The sequence below is a fragment of the Anas acuta genome, chromosome 2 (assembly GCF_963932015.1).
Source record: "Anas acuta chromosome 2, bAnaAcu1.1, whole genome shotgun sequence".
Lineage (NCBI taxonomy): Eukaryota > Metazoa > Chordata > Aves > Anseriformes > Anatidae > Anas > Anas acuta.
This window is the reverse complement of record NC_088980.1, coordinates 4,455,984-4,462,288: the sequence shown is the minus strand read 5'-3', so window position 1 is coordinate 4,462,288 and position 6,305 is coordinate 4,455,984.

Sequence of the window (6,305 nt, the reverse complement as noted above, 5' to 3'; positions counted from 1 at the left end):
TGGAATGTTCATGATTTCTGCTTTTTATGTTGTTCTGCAACACAATTTCCTTTGCTATAATATTTTTCAAGTGCCCACCTCTAAGCATATAGCTGCCTCATGAGGGGAGCAGAGGGGCATGCGCTGAGCTCTGCTCTCTGGGGACAGTGACAGGAGCCAAGGGAATGGCATGGAGCTGGGACAGGGGAGGGTCAGGCTGGGTGTTAGGGAAAGGTTCTGCATCCAGAGGTGGCTGGGCACTGGGACAGGCTGCCCAGGGCAGTGGTCACAGAACCAAGCCTGCCAGAGTTTGAGAAGAATTTGGACAGTGCTCTCAGATATGTGGTCTGATTTTGGGGTGGTTCCATGTGTAGCCAGGAGTTGGATTCAACGATCCTGGTGGGTACCTTCCAACTTGAGATATTCTGTGATATGATTCTAACTCAACACCTATACTAATGGTAAAAATGTGAAATTCACAATTTGGTCTTTCATCTACTTCATGTACAAAGAAATGTTCTTGGACTATTTTCTACCTCTCAAGATATAAAACATTGAAGACAAGCAATATTGCAATTGTATTAGGTCTGTAATAAACCTATGTCACATTCACTGCTCTAGCTGCTGTTTATGATCATCCTGCTAATAAAGGAATTAGAAGCAAAATATACAATAGCTATTTTGCTAGTGAAGAGACTAAAAAAATAGGTCAACATAAATGATGTGTGATTTGTTGGTATGTTTATTCACAGTGAAAATGTTTCCAAAGATCCTGGAAATTAAATGAAAACACTTTACAGCAAAATTCCAGTCTTAAATCCCCACCCCCACCCCCCTTCTTTTTAAAGAAGGAAAACCTTAATTGCTCACATAAAGTGCTTTTGTAGTACTAAGATCCTGATTTGAGACCAGTAGTTACTAAACAATACAAAGCCATAGCTACTAATGGTCTCCCCACTCCTGGAACAAATGGTTTTGCTTTGTATTGCACAAGCACACTTAAAAGTTATCAGTATCCATTAAAATATTTGGAGGATACCCAGAAAAGGAATTAAAAAAATGAAGCAGTAAGTATCGAAACCCACTATCAAATGTCAAGTGGAGAAATGTATTTACACGAGGTCACCCAGAAACTCAGCAAAATTTCCCTAGAGTCAAGGGGAAGCCTGGAACAGAGTTGTTTAAAAGAGTTCCCATTATGTATGCACTAATAGTTCCTGACCTTCAGGAACCAAGTATCATCTGTTTCTTACATGTTCCAGCACAAGACAATTTAGAAGAAGCTTAAGCAGGGTACTTTGTATTCATCTCTGGAGGAACCCTTGCCACACCATTGATTTTATACACAATCTAATGAGATATTGATCCTAACTTCAGTCATCTATCTTTAGAAGTAAATACATGCTCCACCTCCCCATTGTAACTGTGGCAATTTAATTTTAGATTTCACACTGCTCGACTCTGTGTCGACATTTAACACATGCAAGGAAAGAAAGGCGATTGAAATATAACATAATGACAGCCAATAAGCCAGGAAGCTTCCATTGTCTTTCCATATCCACCAGCTGCACCAGTCACAATTCACAGCGTAATGTTTTTAAAATATAAAATAACACAATAATACTAATAAAGAATTTCTCATAGTATTTCAGTGTTTTCCCTCCTTTTACCCAGCTGAAGCTGGGATGTGCCAAAAGTCACACAATAAAGTCACATTAAGAATATAGCTGTTATGATTCAATTGAAGTCTGGGCTCTAGTAAACATCTGTGTCAAGAACGCTTCTGGGTTTCATTTTATTTAAACCTGACGTCCTTGAAAAGACCACGTTTTTTGTTTATAAATTGTCAAGACAGTACAAAAATGATTTAGCACAGAACTATTTCTGGGGACAAGTGCACTGTTGTACAGGCTTTCCAAACCTTAATTGCAATTCAAACCTCTGTTTAAATAGGACAACTCCATATAACCACGGATGCCTGCCTTGTGCATTCCTGTTCTTCTACACCCTGTTTAGCCATCTGCAGGGAGAGATGGGCAGGTAACTGTGATTCACAGAGCTAGTTAGCTACCTGGGCTTTTAGGGTCTTCAGATTCCCATTGTTTCTGTTGATACCTCTGTCCTGAGGAACTCTGTGCAATTATTCTCTTTTTATCCTTTTACTTGGTCAGTGATTCAGTGCAGAGTGCTGTGTCAGGAGCAGATAATCTGCAAACTTGACTTGTCTTTCACCAAGTAAGAATGTATCATAATTTTAAGGCTTGTTGATCTGACAAATATAGCTGAGTAACATAGAAAGGTTTCTCTGAGAACATGTTGAAGGAAGAAAAAAGTGGAAGAATTGTGGGCAGAGGAAAGGATATGGAATGGTGCAGGCTTTCCTTTGGCAGACAGAGCAATCCTACAATTGACACAGTCAATCCGTATCTGGAGCATATTTCTGAATTCTTAGTAGCACTGAAGTCTTATTACAGGACTCCTAAATGATGCTTCCTATCATTACTGATTTCCTAGGAAATGTTCCTTCCTGAAGCATGAGTAATAACCTGTCTTTCACGCTGTAGTCACCTCTAACCTGACTGACATAAAAATTACATACCTGGGCAAGATAAATTCAGTGCTGGGGAGATTCCAACTAATGAGAAGTCAGAAGAATATTTCAGCAATCAGGGATACCATAAACACATTAAATCTGCCCTGATGTTTGCTTTGTCTAAAATATCAAATCACTTTCATGATCTTGATCCTGATCTTCAAAATGTTCATTTGCCTAAGCTGTGAACTTTCTCAAACACTGTGTTGAGAACCACAAGCAGTTCTTTGGATAGTCACACAGAATAGAGGAAGATGAATTATGGAAAAGATGGAAGATAAGAATTTGTGTGATATTATGGATGTCTGTATTATAACTGTATTAGATATGTCATAGAATCAGAGTTTCATAGCACAGCTGAAGAAGGAGATCATACTGTGCCAATTCTTTGCAAATATTAGCCAGTACACCAAACTAATATAATCACACTGAATTCAGCTCTGACACCACCTTGGCTAGTTATCTCTGTATCAAGAACCATTTTTTGTAGTACAGATGGATCCTAAATTTCAGACGGAACCTAAAGAATTTAAGAAGGAAGTCCAAACAGATGACCCTACCTCCCACTTCACATTTTCTCCTCTGACAGAAATACCTTGCAAATGTACAGCTTCCAAAAATACATATATTTGCCAAACGCAGCACTTAGCTTACCAAACAAGATTCTTTGTTGAACATATTTCTCGTCCACACTAAGGGAAAGGAAAATAATGTCATGTATGTGACATGAAATACAGCTGTCCCCAGCCATAAAGTACTGCTGGAAACCTTGTGGGTTCTATGGCAATAAAGAAAAACAATGTGTAAATAGAAGAGAATAAAATAGAATATGGTAGAATATAACAATGATGTAACCCTTATATAACTCTGTTTATCAAAACACTCCAAACTTGTTAACAAAGGACGTCAGCCCTATTGCCTGTAATACTTTAATAAATACTGTATACCTTGGAATTCAGAAAAGAGGCAGAGCACAAAATGAACACAGAAATGAAGAATGCATGGAGGGAAGTGACAGACTGCAGGAAAGGCAACCGATCTGTGGATTTTGTTAGTATTCAAAGGGAATATTCTACTTTCACCCTGCTTGAACTATACACCCTATTGCCCTTAAGTCATGCCAATTTCAATAAAAAGTCTTCAACATTTTCACTCTTTGTGTTATGAGATTTATAGATTTTGATTAAAAAAAAAAATAAAATAAAAGAACCCAGAAACTCAACACACTCCCTTTTTTATGATCTCCTGAACTTCCTGATTTGTTGTGCTCTATAATTTACCATGAATTGCCCTCATTGTGCCATTTCCTCCTTTCTGTTTCTATTTTTGTCTTAGGGCAGGAATTAAGCAGCTTGTGAAATATGATCAATGTAATGATACCATTTGCCCATTTCTAAAAGCTTTTATCCCCTTTATCTTTTTTTTTTTTTTTTTTAATACACTTTTAATTTTCAATGTCATGGGAAGGACTATGAACAGTTAATGGTTGTCCCTTCATTTGACCAATTCTCCATTTAGCCTGGTAAATTCTCTTTTTTAGAGGGTGTATCCTTAGCCCTAGACAAAAATCTCAAGGGACAAGCTATTAATTACCTCTCCCCCCGCCCCCATCTTTACTTATTTATTTATTTATTCTGCCATTGAATACAAACAGAACAATGTTCTCTGAAAGCATGGGAGCCAAACAGCAGCTTTTGGCAAAAACTGGACGCTAAGTGCAATTGCTGGAAACAGCATACTTTTTTTTTTTTTTCCTGAAGAGTAAATGGAGCACTTGCAGGTAGCAATCTGGGCAAAAGGCGGATGTGGCTATAAAAATGACAAGGTGTAGTACACACTTGCTTTCTCTAACTTTTTTCTTTTTTCACCATTTCATATTATTACTTAAGAAGAATTAAAGGAGAGAAGAGGAAGTGATAGATTTACCTATATTGGTCCCTGTATGGGAAGAAAGGTTGCATGTCTTGTGCCTATTTCATATTGGAGCCAGATCCATTTTGCTCCAAAAACTTTTTGCATTGTTTGAGGAATTAAAGAAGAGCTAAATTACAGTCTTATCTGGCTTTACATTGTTTTGGATTGTCATGGTAGTGTAGCCTTTTGTGATACAGGGGATCAGTACTTTCATGTCTGCTGTAAGAAATCTGATCTCAGCTCTGGCCATTTGTTAGCCAGGCATGGGAATAAATTTTAGGCACTTTCTTTAATCTGTGAAATCCTGAAAGATCTATGATATTTCAGTTTTATATGCTACCTTGTTCCCAAAGAGCACTACCACATCTGCTACGGGTGTAATAAAAATCTAACAAGAAGCTTTCTTTACCCAGTGGAACTCTGGAGGTCTTGTTCCTTGCAAATCCACTTTAGTTCAATTCTGTTAATCTTCAAAGTGAGCTTCAATGTCTTTGCATAGGTTATTGATGAAGGACACATGAACTGACAGACCGAGATTTATTTGCTACAGGTCGGTATTTTGGCTCTAGGGTAAATTTTTCTTTCATTCTTGTCATTGCTGAGGCTGGAAGATTTACCTCTTTTTGCATTGGCCTTTGTCTAATCTAGGGGGAATGGTTTATGAATCTGGGTTCACTTTTCCATTTACATGGCTCATAAGTAAAAGACTGGAAGGAATGTGAAACTTGCAATTCACTACTTCAAAATAAATAAATAAAAAATCAAGAAAGCTCACCTATCTTATGATTGTCAATAAAATTATTGCCATATGCTATTTAGGATGTTAGCCAAAGATGAATATAGTGCATTGTACTTGAAAGAAAATATTTTTATCTAAAATGTTCCTTTAAAAAAGAAAGAAAAAAAAATCCCAGCATAGCATAAATCCCAGTGGTCATGCCCATGGATCAGCTATGGTTTTCTGCAAAAGTCAAGACTGTCTGTTAGAAGAACTTGGTCACATTTTCTGCTTTGCTGAAAACATTGTATATTAATTTCTCTTCCTTGGCCTTTGCCTCCCTCCTCATAAAGTCATATATTAACCTACTTCACAAGAGTCTGATGCCAGCAGTAATGATTGTGAAGGGTTGAGAAGCAATACATTCAGATGCAATGACACTCTAGAAAGTTATTAAAAAAATGGTTCAAGTCCAATCAGCCAAGACCCAATATTTTTCTTCAGATACAGAACATTTTTCTTAAGGAATTAATATCTGCTGGTTTCAGCTTGCAAATCCCTCAACTTAGTATTTTCTTCAGTGTTTAAAAATCTAACTTGACATTGTGTAAATTTTCTGTTAAGTTAAAAATTTTGAATAATTGACTGAAACAAAGACAGTCCAGGTTAAGAAAATTAGAATAGATATATAGAATATATATGTATAAACATATATGTTTACTCAAATCATATCTAGGAGCTATATAACCCCTTTTTATAGGAGTAGAAATCTCAAGATTAAAGACAATAAAGACTTCTACATACCTAGAAGTTCCATCTAACCAGATGAAGACATCTGCTGTGAGTATCATTACATCTGAACTAGTACTAGTTTTATATATAAAAGTTGTTATATTCTAGCAACTTTTTAGTAACTAAACTTTTTTTACTTTTTAGTAACTAAAAAGTTGCTAGAATATAACAAATGCAGATAAGGGTACAACTCATACAATTATAGAATAATTTAGGTAGTAAGGGATATCTGGAGGTATCTAGTTAAATCTCATGCTCAAAGCAGATCTAGCTTCACTATTAGAATAGATATCTGAGGGTCTTTTCAAA